The sequence below is a fragment of the Dipteris shenzhenensis genome, chromosome 11 (assembly GCF_047967505.1).
Source record: "Dipteris shenzhenensis isolate YYH24624 ecotype China chromosome 11, Dip_SZ_1.0, whole genome shotgun sequence".
NCBI classification, from domain to species: domain Eukaryota; kingdom Viridiplantae; phylum Streptophyta; class Polypodiopsida; order Gleicheniales; family Dipteridaceae; genus Dipteris; species Dipteris shenzhenensis.
Window position 1 is genome coordinate 57,686,286 of NC_141606.1, and position 16,905 is coordinate 57,703,190.

A 16,905-nucleotide genomic window follows, 5' to 3' on the forward strand; every position below is an offset into this window, starting at 1 on the left:
TTACTGAATGCCTTACGTGTCAGAAAGTGAAGTATGATAGACCGATTGCACCTGGCCTACTTATGCCCCTTCCCGTGCCTCAGGCACCGTGTGAAAGTATTGCAATGGACTTCAATTTTGATTTGCCAAGATCATGTTGGGGTAAAGGCACATTGCCTACCCTTATATTAAAGAATTAAAGTTAGGACACCTATGACTGTCTTAAGACAGTCATAGGGTAAACCTAATCCTAATAAAACTTAAGTGAGTTTGTGGTGTGGCTCACTCATCTCTTCACACCCGCAATAGTGTGTCACTCTCACTCTCACTCTCTTGCTCCCTTTTCTCTTGTCTTCCCCCCCTCAACTGGTATCAGAGCCTACTTTGCTCCACTCTTCCCTACCCAGCCCCCTCTTCCTCGACCTAACCCGTACCGTACGGACGTACGGACAGTTCCGTACTGCCGTACTTCGTCCGTACGACCGTACGGACCAGGGCGTAGAGCCGTACGGCGGTCGCGAACTGCAGGGCGGCCAGATCTGCGCGGGCATTGTCAGAGCACCAGGGCGGCGCAGCAGTCGACGGCGCGGGAGCAGTCCAAGGCGGCGGCGAGCAGCTAGGGCATCAGAGCGGTGCGTTTTCGAGGGCTTCACGGGTGGCGGCGGCGCGTTTTCGAGGGCTTCACGGGTGGCGGCGGCGCACTTCGCAACTAGGGCACGGGTGGCGGCGGCAAACTTCGCAGCTAGGGCGGAGCTGCACCAAAGGCAGCTGCCAGCAGCTGCTGTACACCGCGACGCTGCATCTGCAGCTGTCTAGCTGCTGTGTGCAGCTAGTCTTACTACAACCGTACGGGCTGTCCGTACAGTCGTACGGACTGCCGTACAACTGTACGGACGACAGTTTTTCACCCAGGGAGCTGGATCTCCTTCGACGTGCGTGTGCGCGCGTAGGGAGCCAGGCAGAGACTCGTTTTTCTTGGGAAGTGTGCCTACAGCAAGTCGAAAATTTTTTTTTTGGGGGAAAGTGTACCTGCTGCAAGGACAGAAGTACAGCAGGACAGCAGGAGTTTCTATGCATTTACTGAGTAAAAATCTCAGTTTTGGGTGATTTTATCAAAGGGCTTTTGCCCGGAAAGTGATGCATTGTATGCCTTGAGGCAGTGTGGTGCCAGAGAGCACACTTTTGTCTTGATTTCCGCAGTGTTGAGGAGACATTTCCTTGCAGATCACATTTCTTGTGCAACACTCAGAGAACCTCAGTTGAGCCACGCTTGGCCAGGGCGCATCGAGTTTACTCGGTCCCTAACTGTCCATCGTTGACAGTGCTCAAAAGGTTCCTCATTGCGTGTTTGTACGTTGGGATCTGTGTATGTCATTTCTACACAGGGCAGTATATGCATTACACTGGTAAATAATTTTTGTCAGAGAGATTTTCACATTGCATGCTACCTCAGTGTTGAGGTGTTCTCCACTTGATTCAGGTGTCAGATCAAGGGGCTTTTGCCCAGACTTTGTTTGATTGCACTTGGGTTACCGACAGAGATCTTCAGATGCATTTTCTCCCCTTGGTATAAGGGTGATTGCTTGGGATTTATCCCATTTCCTGTTGCAGGTTTTGTGTGACAGGCTGAAGAGTCATTTACTGTTTTTTGGAGTGTCTTCTGCAATTTGAGACAGTGACATACCTCATCTGAGGTGGGAGAAGTGATCAGTACAGTCAGTACAGCAGTGTTTACAGCAGTCTGAGTGGTTTTGTCAGATAATTATGCACTGTTAAGCTCTTGTTGAGCAGCAGCAGCAGTCTGAAATTACTGTTTTTATGCCTCTTTGAGCTCAGAACAGTTTGTCAGAAGGTACAGTACTTGCAGGGACATTTACTGTTTTGCTGCAGATTTTACTGACAGTAAAAAACAGCACTTTTGAGAGTGCTACTGGCTCTTGAATAGAGCAGACTTTTCTGAGAAATCAGAACTTTATTATTCAGTCTTTTTACTTCCAGGGAGTCAGGTACTTTCCTCATCTGATATGGCATCAGGAGGAGGTGATTCTTCAATCCTGAACATAAAGAAACTGGAAGGAGCACATAACTATGCATTATGGGCAGAACAGTGCTTGAATGTACTTCTGTTGAAGAAGATTTCTAAGCCCATAAGGCTCAAGGGTGTCAAGCCAGCTGACATGGCAGCTGATGACTGGGAAGAGCTTGATTTGTCCGCAAGGGCAGCTATCATGCTCACTATTTCAGACACTCTTGTGTTTAATGTTCAGGCTGAAAAGACCTCTTATGGTCTTTGGCAAAGACTAGAAGATTTGTATGCCCAAAAGAGCTCAGCCAGTAAGGTTTATTGGCTGAAGAAGCTGGTTGATCTTCGCATGAAGGAAGGTACAGCTATGACCTCACATCTGAGTGAGTTTAATGCTATCTTTACACAGCTTACAGCACAGGGACTGAACCTTGATGAGGAGTTCAAGGCTACTTTCATGTTGTGTACCCTCCCTGAGAGTTGGGACACTTTCAAGACTACCCTGTCAAACTCAAATGTTATTCTTATGTATGCTGATGTGGAGAGCTCTCTCCTTATGGAGGAGATGAGCAGGAAGAATAATGCGGGCAGCAAGTCTTCAAATGCTTTGCAGGTACAGGATAGAGGCAGGACTCAGTAGAAGGGGAAATCTGCTAGTAAGTCCAAATCCCGCAGTCAGTCCCGTGGTAAAAAGGACATTGAATGCTTTTATTGTGGCAAGAAGGGACATGTGAAGTCGAAATGCTTCAAGTTCATACGGGATCAGAAAGCCAAGAAGGCTGAATCACAGGATGCAGCAAATGCAAGCAAAGGCAAAGGCAAGGCCACGCTAGTTGAATTGGATGCAGTGAATGTTGCAGCAGAGGACAGTGACAGTGACATACATGATGTTTTATGCTCTTCTGCTGTAATAGCACATGCTTTGGTTATTGATGGCCATGACATGCACACCTGGCTCTTGGATTCAGGTGCCTCTTTTCATGTTACACCTCACAGGGAGTGGTTTACTTCCTACACAGGTACTCATGGAGTTGTTCATCTTGGGAACAACTATGCATGTCAGATTGCAGGGATTGGTAGTATAAAGATAGTATTTCCTGATGGACAGTCATTTATGCTTGATGGTGTTCGCCATGTGCCGGAAATCAAGAAAAATCTGATTAGCACTGGCTTATTAGATGACAGTGGTTACCACACCACATTTGGGGATTCCAAATGGGTGATTACTGATGGCCAGACAGTAGTGGCTGAGGGTTTTAAGAGTGATACCTTGTACCCTCTTTATGTTTCCAGTGTGGGTAATCATGTTGTTGCCATAACCGAGCTGCCAAAGGTTTCATTGTGGCATAGCCGGTTGGGACACATGTCTGTTAAAGGAATGAAAGAACTGTCACGTTTGGGTTATCTGCCGTCTCTTTCATTTTCAGATTTGCCTACTTGTGATCATTGTATTTTTGGCAAGCATTCTGTGACTCCTCATAAAAGGAGAACTCCCCAGAATAGAGCACCACTTGATCTAGTGCACACTGATTTGTGTGAGATGCCACAGTTATCACTAGGGGGTGCCAAATATTTTATTACTTTCATTGATGATGCCACACGCAAGGTGTGGGTCTATTTCTTGAAGCATAAGGGAGATGCCCTAGATGCTTTCAAGAGGTTTGTCGCTCAGGTTGAAAATCGGACAGGTCGTAGGCTGAAATGCCTCAGATCCGATAATGGGGGTGAGTATGTGTCACATGCTTTTGTGCAGTTTTGCCAAGCTAAGGGCATCAAACAGGAACTCACAGCCCCTCATAATGCATCTCAAAATGGTGCAAGTGAGCGGATGAATCGAACTGTTCAGGAAAAGGTTCGATGTATGTTGTCTTATGCTGCATTACCCCATGGCTTTTGGGCAGAAGCCGTGCAAACAGCAGTTCACATTATTAACAGGTCACCAAATAAGGCTTTGGAATTGAAAGTGCCAGAGGAGGTGTGGTCTGGCAAGCCACCCTCATATAAGCACTTACGGGTATTTGGCTGCGAGTGCTTTGCTCATGTACGCAAAGATCTCCGCACCAAACTGGATCCAAAGTCTATCAGATGCATCTTTATGGGATATGGTGATGAAGGTGAAATGGGGTACAGATTATGGGATCCCGTTAAACGGAAGATTATACGCAGCAATGATGTCATCTTTAAAGAAGATTGTGTACACAAGGAACCCGTGCAACCTGTGGAATACAGGCGGGTTATTTATGATGATGTTGGACAGCAAAGAATGCCTATTTATATGCAGCAGCAGCCTGCTGCAGATCACCCTGTTCAAGAGGGTATACAGGCTGATATTCAGCCAGAAAATTTTGCCAATAATGCACCACTGGATGTGCCAACAGATGGGGCTGTAGAACAGCCAGTTACGGTGGTACAGCCACCTGTTTTGCATGAACAACAGGCTGGACAGCAGCCTAATCCGGAACAGTTTGTTAGGAGGAGCACCCGTGCACAACGGCCTCCTGCCAGGTTTGTTCCAGGAGCCAATAATGTGGCTGATTTTATCATGCTAACAGATTGTGGTGAGCCTTCCAGCTTCAAGGAAGCTATGGGAAGAACAGAGAAAAAGAAGTGGGAGAAAGCCATGCAGTCAGAAATGGACTCTCTACTTCAGAATGATACATGGGACTTGGTGCAGTTACCTGCAGGCAGAAAAGTTTTGCCATGTAAGTGGGTTTACAAAGTCAAAGTGGATTCAAATGCTTTACCGAGGTATAAGGCCAGATTGGTTGCCAAGGGATTTAAGCAGGAGAAGGGCATTGACTTTGATGAGATCTTTTCCCCTGTAGTCAAGATGACTACTTTGAGAGCAGTGTTGGCTCTTGTTGCTCATGCTGACATGGATTTATGTCAGATGGATGTGAAGACAGCTTTTCTTCACGGAGATCTCCATGATGAGATCTATATGAGTCAGCCAGAGGGATATGCTGTTAAAGGGAAAGAGCAGCTTGTGTGTAAGCTCAAAAGGAGCTTGTATGGACTCAAGCAGGCGCCAAGAGAATGGTACAAGAAGTTTGATGCATTCATGCAGTCCCAAGGGTATCATAGGTGTGAGACTGATCATTGCTTGTACACCAAACAGGCAAAGGATGGCAGTTTGATGCTACTCATTCTATATGTGGATGACATGCTTATTGCCAGTAAATCTCAGCATGAGATTAGTGCTTTGAAGAAACAACTGCATAAGTCTTTTGATATGAAAGACTTGGGTGATGCAAATCATATTCTTGGCATGCGTATTACTCGTGACAGGTCCAAGGGACTTTTATTTCTGTCACAGAAAGAATACATTGACAAAGTACTGCAGAGGTTTAAAATGGAGGGGGGGAAGTCCATTAGTACCCCGTTGCCTCCACATTTAAAACTCAGCAGTAAGGACAGCCCCAGATCAGATGATGATAAGGCTGAAATGGCCAAGGTTCCGTATGCATCTGCAGTTGGATCTTTGATGTATGCCATGGTTGCCACTCGTCCGGATATTGCTTTTGCGGTGGGAGTCATCAGCAGGTATATGGCAAATCCAGGCAAGCGGCATTGGGAAGCAGTGAAAGGTGTCTTGAGGTATCTCAAAGGTACCAAAGACTTGTGCATATGCTATGGTAGGCAGGATGCATTGGTGCATGGTTTTACAGATTCAGACTATGCAGGGAATGCAGATAACCGGAAGTCTACTACCGGTTATATTTTTACATTTGCAGGAGGTGCTATATCATGGGTGTCTCGGTTGCAGAAATGCGTTGCACTATCAACCACAGAAGCTGAATATGTTGCAGCCACTGAGGCTTGCAAGGAAGCAATATGGCTTACTCGGCTGGTGGAAGATTTGGGCATTACAGGAGATATGCCAGTTCTGCATTGTGATAGTCAGAGTGCTATCATGTTGGCAAAGAATCCGGTCTTTCATCAGAAGACCAAGCACATAGAAGTGAAATATCATTTCATCAGGGAGGTACTGGAAGACAAGCGTCTTGAGCTTGTGAAAGTACATACTGATGATAATCCTGCAGATTTGCTCACTAAGAGCTTGCCTACAGAGCGGTTTGCACATTGCCGCCACATCATGGGATTAGGATGAGACCATTCTTACTTTATGGTCTTGTATACAGTAACTGTATATTGCTGTATTTTTATTCTTTTCTCCCCTTTAGGCATATTGGCCTTTAGGTGGGAGGTTGTTGGGGTAAAGGCACATTGCCTACCCTTATATTAAAGAATTAAAGTTAGGACACCTATGACTGTCTTAAGACAGTCATAGGGTAAACCTAATCCTAATAAAACTTAAGTGAGTTTGTGGTGTGGCTCACTCATCTCTTCACACCCGCAATAGTGTGTCACTCTCACTCTCACTCTCTTGCTCCCTTTTCTCTTGTCTTCCCCCCCTCAGATCAAAGTCAGGGAATGATGGGATTTGGATTATCATTGATAGATTCAGCAAGCAAGCTCATTTCATTCCGGTTGGTAAAACCATAAAGGCAGATCATATGGCTAAGCTTTTCATGGCATAGATCTTTAAGCACCATGGTATGCCTAAGTCCATTGTCAGTGATTGAGATCCCAGAATGACGAGTCTATTCTGGAGAGCTTTATTTAATAATATGGAGACGAATCTGAATTTTTCTTCTTCTTTCCATCCCCAGACACAGATGGCCAAAGTGAAGTAGCAAATTCTACAGCATTGGATATGCTGAAATGCTACGTGGGTGACTAAGGTTCAGACCTGGAAAAGTACCTACCATTGGTAGAGTTTGCTTACAATAATACAGTACACAGCTCTACAGGGAAAGCCCCCTTTGAGGTCATCTATGGGAAGGTGATTCTGCCACCTATCCTGAGGACCAAAGACGAAATATTTGCAGCTGATCCGTTTGTGAGAGACCTCCAGACAGCTTACGGCCAAGGGACCAAAGACGAAATATTTGCAGCTGATCAGTTTGTGAGAGACCTCCAGACAGCTTACGGCCAAGTTTGGACAGCAATTGAAAGGTCTCAAGAGAAGCATAAAAGATATGGGGATAAGCATAGGAGACAGTTAAATCTCAAGGAAGGGGATTGGGTACTTTTAAAGTTTGAGAAAGCTAGGCTCTGCAAGTTTAAAGGCAAACAAAAAGTGTATGCAAAGTTATCTTTCAGATATTATGGCCCTTTCAGGGTTACATAAATAATAAATGAGGTTGCATACAGGTTGGCATTGCCAGAGCATTGGAGGATTCACAATGCATTCCATGTGAGTCTTCTAAAGAAATTCCAGGGGCCAGAGCCTACAGAGCCAATATCAGAGGATTCACCAGAAGTGGATGAGCTGGAGGAGGTCACCAGAAGTGGATGAGCTGGAGGAGGTCCTTCAGCCAGAGCAGATTGCGTACCATATTGTACGCAAAGGCCCTCAGGGCAAGGAGTTTTATAGATATCTTGTAAAATTCAAGAATTATACGGCATTGGATGCCAAGTGGATAGATGAAGACATGTTCTCCGATCATCCACAGCTTTTGGATGTTTACGAGAAAGCTTTTCAGTTGAGATCAACTGAATAGAAGCTGAGGGGATGTTATCACAATGTAAATATCCTAAGTCAAAGTACAGTTGACCATTTATCTGATCATAATTAAAGAGTGTTCATATGTGTTAATTATGGTCAAAGAGTTCTTTTAATGGTCAAAGAATTGACTACTGTCAAAGATACTCGACTCTGATCAAGTAAGCCTGACTTCGGTCAGGGAGACTTGGTTTATTACCAAGAAGGTTAATTGCGGTTAACCAGAGAACCACAGAGCTGACTACGATCAGAGAGAACATGTTGACTTCGGTCAACGAGACTTGGCATGTGCCAAGAGGGTTAACTACAGTTAACCAAGTTGTTCCAACTTCAGTTGGAGAGATGTGCCAGCTTCGGTTGGAGAGACTTGGCCATAATTAAGGCGCCACAACCATCGGTCAAAGCTCCTTAATTACGACCAAGAGGGCTGACTTCGGTCGACCAAGAATTGTGTTCTATGTTTTGTTCACATGTTTTTTCAGTGGGGATGCCCACCTGTGACTAGGATTAGTCCACAGTCTATTATATGCATGCAAAGCGCTAACAATTAATCGGTGCCATGGTGGTGCGCTTTAATAAATTGTTGCAGGTACTAGGAAGAGTTATTTTCCTAAGCGCAATGGAGCCTAACAAGAGTCTAGGAGGCGGTTCGCGTGTCCTAAGTGCTTCGAAGACTCCAGAGTTGCCCTTAGTGGCATGTAATTAGGAAAGTAATGTGGAGTTTGACAAGTGGCTTGTTGCCAAGAAAAAGAGCCTAAGAGCTCATGTAATGATTCATTTCACGTTTGGATTTTGTATGAATAGCTTCCACGCTGAACTCATGTACTCCATTTTTCTCTCTGATGAATAAAAACCTTCAGGGGGGTCCAACTCGACGATTGTTCTGGGCCCTAGTGTATCTATTGAGAGAGGGAGAGCAAATGAGAGTGTCTTTGCTGTCTTTTACGAGGAAGTTTTTGTCACGGAGGCGTGAAATTCTAAGTACTAATGTACTACAAGACCGTGACAAAGGGCCAAAAGCCCTGGAAGTGTGGGCCAAAGTGCCCAAGTTTTGTGAGCCCTTAAAGGGCTGGTTGGGCTGAGCCAACCAGGTCGGTTGGGCCAGCCAACGTGGTCTGTCCAGTCGGCCCAGATTGGGACAGACTGGTCGGGCTTTTGACAGGCCCCTAGGCCTATAAAAGGAGGGGCTTCATGCCCCATTATTCATCCAGCAACCAGCAGTTCCAGGAGGCAGAAAGGAGCAGCAGGAAGCCACCCTCTGGATTTATATCCAAGAGGTGAGAGGGTGCTTGAAGGGCTGCAGACTTAGCCAGGAAGGGCTGGACCTTGGCTGTCTTCTAGGGCAGCAAGGTGCTGAGATCATCATCTTCTGGAGCAGCACAAGCAGGTTGGAGCAGTGGAACAGGGACGTGTGTGCTGCAGACAAAGCTTGGCAGGGGCTGCCCACCTAGGCTGATTCACAGGCAGTAAGGTGGAGAAGAACACATTGGACGGAAAGTCTACAGACGCTCGAGGTGGAGCACGCGGGCTCGAGTCTAGAGATAGCCAGCAGATAGGAGGACCTTGTGGTTAGATCAGAGGACCACACCATTGGTGGGACTCTGGATCTATCTCTCTTGTATTGTGTCCATAGTTTTGGATGGAAATATATATTTTGGTGGTTTCTCTATCTGGCTGGTTCATTGTCTATTGATGAGTCTGCACACCTATTTTATGCACATAAGTAAAGAAGTTTGTGATTCCACACCCACACCGCACACTGTGTGAGCTCATGGGCATTACTATAAGTCTTCCTGTCACGGGGGCGTGAAATTCTAGGTACTTTAATGTACTACAAGACCGTGACAACTTTGGTTTTAAAAGTCCAAGCGTGGGCTTAATAATGTGTAATTAAACGCGGCATGGTGCCTAGCACATAAGCGTAATTAATCCCTAGGCCCAAAGGCATTCCAAGGAATTAAAAGAGTGGTTGTTGGGAAATGATGACGTGGCATTTTTAATGGGCCCCCTAGAGGGCCATGTACCTTCAGTGGCCCCCCTAGAGTTCCAGGTGGCTCTAGTGCCTTCTACATGCTCCTTTGCCATTCCTGGACCTTCCTGGGCCTTCTAAACTTCACATGTGTGGTTTTCTCTCTCATCTTCTCCCTTTGTTGAGATTTTGGACTGGTTTTTCAGCCTCCTTCAGCTGAATTCCGTTTTTCTTCATAACTCCTCACCCGTTTGGATTCCTCGACTTCCGTTTGGCCCGATGGCTTCCCCTCTGCCTCCCCTTCGTAGTGATATGCTTTTCCCTCCGTGCGTTTGGTAGAACGGGCAGAGCTGAGCACTTCTTTTGCTGGACGAATTTGCAAAAGTGGCTTTTTCTGGACCTTTTTGCTTCTACCGCCTCCTGGGCCTCTCCTCTTGCAAAGCTACAGCTTTCTGTTGAATTTCGAGTGGTCCGACGTGCTGGTTGACTGGTTTTTCTCAGTTTTGGAGGACTTTCCGGCGATGAAACTTCTCCAAAACCTTCTCAATGCATTCCTCTCTGAAGCACGCTTCTTTTGAGCCCAAGAACTCCCACTTCTTCGCGACAGAAGTGTTTCTTTTCGCATTTTTCAGTGGAATTCTTGCTGGTCGGCTCTTGTAAATGCTCTTTCTTCATGCCTTTGCACTCCTCTTTGGCTGAGAATGCAATTGGGCATTGGCTACTATGTCCTCTTGGCGATTGAGGACTTGGTTCGAGTCTTCAGGGCTTGGTGAGTTGTGATTTTGCTACTGCAATTTCTTTTTGCCATAAGCTATTGGTTGGCCTCGTGTGCCGCCTCTTTCTTGGCTCACAGGTGCCCAGGCAGTGCTACATGAGTCATTCTTTGGTTGGGTACTTTGCTGATTTTATTTCGGAGCTTTGAAAAGCTTTGTGAATGCCATCTGGAAACCACTCAAGGAGAGTGCAGCTGGGGTGCAGTGTGATTGCATCTGGACAGCCAATGGAATTGCACTCGGAAAAGAGAATGCCTTTGGGATGAGCCTACGGGTTAAGTGCACTTATGTGATGGTGTTATATGCTTGAAAGCCTTGCGAAGGCTTAGTGAATTGGGGCTGCGTGCTCAGTTGTAGGGAAGGTCTCCCAGATGCAACTTGTAATCATTTCACTGTGAAATATAAAGAAATACCGAAAGGGGCGCCACGGTGTTTGGGGCCAATCGGGTGCACTTGTCTATGTCTGTTGAGCAGGGGCATTCTAGCCTCCATCCCTTTTTCAGTGGTTTTGTTTGTGAACAAATGGGTAAATGCCAAATGGTGATCATGCAATGGTTAATGGTTGTGATATATGCTTTGTGAGCTGTAAATAAGTGCTGAAGTGATTAAAGGTTTAGTTCCACTGCCCTCTGAGTGATTAGAGGCCGGTTTCATTGGTTCCGTTGCCGGGATACCACACACTCTTTCTCAAGAGGTGGGCCTCGGTAGTTTGGTGGAAGGATATCTTTGCTGCACTTTTTGACAGCTGAATATTACAACCATGAACATGGTGAGTACCCATGAGCAAGAGAGCTCCACAACTCCTCAAAGGAGAAGGCAGGAAAGCCTTAATGATCCAGCTAGTGTACAGCTGCAGGAAGCACAACAAATGCCTTTTGAGCAGGCCACACATGAAGCTACAACTGAGCTCAACGGTGATACTAGTTCTAGCAGTGAGTCAGATGATGCTACTATGTTGAATGCACAGCTTGCAAGTGCAGTGACTGCTTTGACTCAGCTGGCTCAAAATTTGGCTCAGATTGTGCAAACAAATGCCAAGAAGAAGAAGAAATCAAGAAAGCACAAGCACGGAAAGAGTGAGTACACACATGCATCAGCTTCTCATGGCGGACCGCACACTCATGCATCAGTTTCCCATGAGGGACAACCATCAAAAATGACTCAGAAAGTGACTTCCAAGAGAGAGGAATCGCCCAAAAGAGCACTTGAGAAAGAGGTACAAAAAGTACATCCAGTGCAACAGTATGAGCAGCCAGCACAAGGCCTTGGTTTGGGTATTTCTACTCCTCAAAATAATAATGTGCAGTCCATAAATGTGGCTCAACCACCTCAGCCATATTTGAGGCAGCAACCTGAATATTTTGGTACAGATTCTATTTTTGATGCTATGTTGATTTCACCGCCAATTGGGCATAGAAAACAAGCCATGTATGACAATGTGGGAATGCAGCCAGGCATGCAAGCCACAGCATATGCTCCCATGCCTAATGTTCAGCCAAGCATGGCTCTCCCTAGTCAAGGGAATGCTGCAAATATACAGCCATCTTTGGGACAGCCAATATCAAATGTATATAAAGAATTTAAGGATGGTGGTTCTCATGTCAAGTTTGATACATATAATGGAGTACAGGACAGGTACAAAGCCCTCACATTCCTTCAACAGTTTGATGCTGCATTTCTTGGGGGTTTGTTTACAGAAGCATCCAAGATGAGGAAGGTTGCCACATTTTTGAAAGGCAATGCACTTAAGTGGTACACTAACCTTATGCTTCATGGAGATGCACCTGCTACTTGGCTGGAATTTAAGCAAGTGTTCTCTTCTACTTGGCTTACTCCAACTTTTGAAGTTGAAGTACTTTCACACTGGCATGACTTGTCATACAAACTTTGCAAGAATCTTGATGATTACACCCAGAGGTTTTGGGATGTTTTGCTGCCATTGAGCTCTTACAGGCATGTTTCTTTGAAAGAGCAAATAGAGAGGTACTGTTGTGGATTGCCTAGTGAGCTACGTGATTATTGCATCAAAACCAAGGTGGGTTCTATGACTTAATTAATTGAGAATGCAAGGACAGCATATGCATGGATGCAGGAGAAGAATTTGGGCTTTATGGACAGCAAGAAAGAAGACAACAAACGGGCTGCCAAACACCAGGATAAGGACATCGAATCTGAAAATAAAAATTATGGCAAACGACCGTTTCAAACGGGAGGAAAAGCCCAATTCAAAGCTGGTCAAAGGCATGATCACTATATGTTGAAAGAGGGTTTCATTTTGATGCATGGACGACTCTGTGTCACTGATCAGATGCGACAGAAAGTCATAATGGAAAGTCATGCTCCTCCATATGCAGGACATAGGGGAATTACATGAACAATTACAGCAGTGGAGCAATACTTTTATTGGCCATCTTTGAGGAAAGATGTGGAAGAATATGTGAGAACATGCATGGTTTGTCAGAAAGTAAAGTTTGACAGGCAGAAGGCACCTGGGTTGTTACACCCTTTGCCAATTCCTGATAGACCATGGCAAAGCATAGCTATGGATTTTGTGTTTGATCTTCCACGTACTCCTACTGGACATGATGGATTGTGGACAATAATTTGCAGGTTTAGCAAACAAGCCCACTTTGTGCCAGTAAGAAAGAAAATTACAGCAGATCAAATGGCCAGATTGTTTTTGCAGCATGGCTTCAAGTATCATGGGATGCCTGAATCCATAATCAGTGATAGAGATCCGAGGATGACCAGCCTCTTTTGGAGAGGACTGTTTGAAAATATGGGCACTACGCTGAATTTTTCGTCATCTTTTCACCCTCAGTCTGATGGACAATCGGAGCAGGAAAACTCTACCATCTTGGATATGTTTAAATGCTATGTCTCAGACCACAAAAGCAAATGGGAGCATTATTTGCCTTTGCTGGAATATGCTTACAATAATACGGTGCACACATCCACAGGTAAAGCACCTTTTGAAATAGTGGAAGGTGCCAGGAAGATACCTCCCATTTTGCATACAAAAGAGAAAATCTTCGAAGCTGATCGTTTTGTGGAAAGCCTTGAAGAGGCTTACAAGAAGATCAAATATGCCTTGCAAAGAAGTCAAGACAAGCAGAAAAGAGCAGCAGATAAGCACCGCAGGGAATTGGTATTCACAGAAGGTGATTGGGTTTTGCTGCGTTTTCAGAAGGCAAGGCTGAAAAATAAGAAAGGCAAGGAAAGGTTGTACACAAAGCTGAACATGCGTTACTATGGTCCTTTCCAGGTTTCTGAAAAGATAAACGAGGTAGCTTACAGGCTGAAGTTGCCTCCGCATTGGAACATACATAATGCCTTTCATGTGAGCTTATTAAAGCAATATCATGGAGATATTCCCGAGGATGTACCTGATGAGGTGCAGCCTGAAGTGGAAGAACATGATGAACTTCTGGTCCCAGAGCAGATTCTGGCACACAGAGATAGAAAGCTCAAGGGTAAAGTTATCCGTCGCTACTTGGTAAAATTTCAAAATTACCCATCACTTGATGCGAAATGGATGGAGGAAGGTGAACTGGCAGATTCACCTGGAATATTGCAGCTTTACCTTGATGCTTTCCAATTAGAGCCGAATGCGGTCCGGGCTCCTACAGGTAGTTCAGCAGAGCGAGCGTCTGGAGCATAACCTGATGTTCGAGAGGGGGGTAGCACCTCCACTCCCTCAGTACAGACGGGCTCACCGTGATTTCATGAGGTCGCTTGATGACACTATATGTTTCATCTGAGATACTGAGCTGACAGTATTTCTGCTGTGAGACTTCATGATATTGATGCATCTTGACTATTGATCGCCGAGGATCACATAGATTTTGAGCAGTATATATGGATGGATGCATGCCTCTCCTAGCCATATTTTCACTGTCTCTGTATACTATAGCTGCGGCTTTCTTGTATACTCTTTTATGCTATATTTCATGCTCGCTCCTGTGTTTTGGGGCAGCAAACTGTGGTTTGCTGTTTCAAGAGAGGGGTATGTCACGGGGGCGTGAAATTCTAGGTACTTTAATGTACTACAAGACCGTGACAACTTTGGTTTTAAAAGTCCAAGCGTGGGCTTAATAATGTGTAATTAAACGCGGCATGGTGCCTAGCACATAAGCGTAATTAATCCCTAGGCCCAAAGGCATTCCAAGGAATTAAAAGAGTGGTTGTTGGGAAATGATGACGTGGCATTTTTAATGGGCCCCCTAGAGGGCCATGTACCTTCAGTGGCCCCCCTAGAGTTCCAGGTGGCTCTAGTGCCTTCTACATGCTCCTTTGCCATTCCTGGACCTTCCTGGGCCTTCTAAACTTCACATGTGTGGTTTTCTCTCTCATCTTCTCCCTTTGTTGAGATTTTGGACTGGTTTTTCAGCCTCCTTCAGCTGAATTCCGTTTTTCTTCATAACTCCTCACCCGTTTGGATTCCTCGACTTCCGTTTGGCCCGATGGCTTCCCCTCTGCCTCCCCTTCGTAGTGATATGCTTTTCCCTCCGTGCGTTTGGTAGAACGGGTAGAGCTGAGCACTTCTTTTGCTGGACGAATTTGCAAAAGTGGCTTTTTCTGGACCTTTTTGCTTCTACCGCCTCCTGGGCCTCTCCTCTTGCAAAGCTACAGCTTTCTGTTGAATTTCGAGTGGTCCGACGTGCTGGTTGACTGGTTTTTCTCAGTTTTGGAGGACTTTCCGGCGATGAAACTTCTCCAAAACCTTCTCAATGCATTCCTCTCTGAAGCACGCTTCTTTTGAGCCCAAGAACTCCCACTTCTTCGCGACAGAAGTGTTTCTTTTCGCATTTTTCAGTGGAATTCTTGCTGGTCGGCTCTTGTAAATGCTCTTTCTTCATGCCTTTGCACTCCTCTTTGGCTGAGAATGCAATTGGGCATTGGCTACTATGTCCTCTTGGCGATTGAGGACTTGGTTCGAGTCTTCAGGGCTTGGTGAGTTGTGATTTTGCTACTGCAATTTCTTTTTGCCATAAGCTATTGGTTGGCCTCGTGTGCCGCCTCTTTCTTGGCTCACAGGTGCCCAGGCAGTGCTACATGAGTCATTCTTTGGTTGGGTACTTTGCTGATTTTATTTCGGAGCTTTGAAAAGCTTTGTGAATGCCATCTGGAAACCACTCAAGGAGAGTGCAGCTGGGGTGCAGTGTGATTGCATCTGGACAGCCAATGGAATTGCACTCGGAAAAGAGAATGCCTTTGGGATGAGCCTACGGGTTAAGTGCACTTATGTGATGGTGTTATATGCTTGAAAGCCTTGCGAAGGCTTAGTGAATTGGGGCTGCGTGCTCAGTTGCAGGGAAGGTCTCCCAGATGCAACTTGTAATCATTTCACTGTGAAATATAAAGAAATACCGAAAGGGGCGCCACGGTGTTTGGGGCCAATCGGGTGCACTTGTCTATGTCTGTTGAGCAGGGGCATTCTAGCCTCCATCCCTTTTTCAGTGGTTTTGTTTGTGAACAAATGGGTAAATGCCAAATGGTGATCATGCAATGGTTAATGGTTGTGATATATGCTTTGTGAGCTGTAAATAAGTGCTGAAGTGATTAAAGGTTTAGTTCCACTGCCCTCTGAGTGATTAGAGGCCGGTTTCACTTCCGCTGATTCTCCAGCATCATGCATTGTGAGTTTCAGCCCCGGCTCCATGGGAGTGGCTATGGGCTTACAATCATGCATGTTAAATCTGTCCAAGAGTTTCTGCACATACTTGGACTGAGACATAACAGTGCCGCGTCTCTCTTGAGAGAACTGGATCCCCAAATAAAAGTGAAGCAGCCCGAAATCTGACATGTCAAAGTTGATCTGCAAATCAGCTTTGAAATCTACAATATTATCTTCATTGGACCCTGTGAGCAGTAAGTCATCGACATAAAGAATGATGACTAAAATTTCCCCCCCCATCCTTCTTGATGTAGAGGGTGCTCTCAGTAGGACTATTGTGCAGCCCCTTGCTGGTCAAAAAGGCATGAATCTTGGCATACCATGCACGAGGGGCCTGTTTCAGCCCATACAAATCTTTATTCAGCTTGCATACCTGAAGTGCATTTCCTGAAATTTCAAAGCCTGGAGGTTGTTTGACATAAACCTCTTCCAACAAGTCTCCATTTAGGAAGGCTGTTTTAATGTCCAACTGATGAACATTCCACTCAAAATGTGCAGCCATTGCAATAACAGATCGGATGGTGGTCATCCGGGATGTAGGAGCAAAAGTCTCCTCATAATCTATGCCCTTTTTCTGAGCATAGCCTTTGGCAACCAGCCTTGCCTTGTATCTGTCAATGGAGCCATTTGGCTTCCGTTTCACCTTGAAAACCCATCGTGTACCAATGGCATGTTTACCTGGTGGCAAGTCTACGACATCCCAAGTCTGATTTTTCTGAATGGACTGCAATTCATCGTGTATGGCATTCATCCAATGCACATTGTCCTTTGCTTCTTCGAATGTTGCAGGCTCCTCCTCATCGAGAAGAGTACCTGCATATGCTGATTCCACTGAATTAGCACCTTCCATGTGCCTTACTGCACTGCGAGTCCTGCCAGGTAATGGAGCATCAATCTTACTCTCCTTGAGAGTCT

General features: G+C 45.5%; 1 protein-coding gene across 1 annotated transcript in view; it reads left to right on the top strand.

Annotated features, from left to right (window-relative positions):
* The window catches only part of LOC147897225 (cell division cycle protein 48 homolog), a 51,021-nt gene that overhangs the window by 18,497 nt on the left and 15,619 nt on the right, over positions 1–16,905 (top strand). The gene's annotated exons all lie outside the window — the stretch shown is intronic.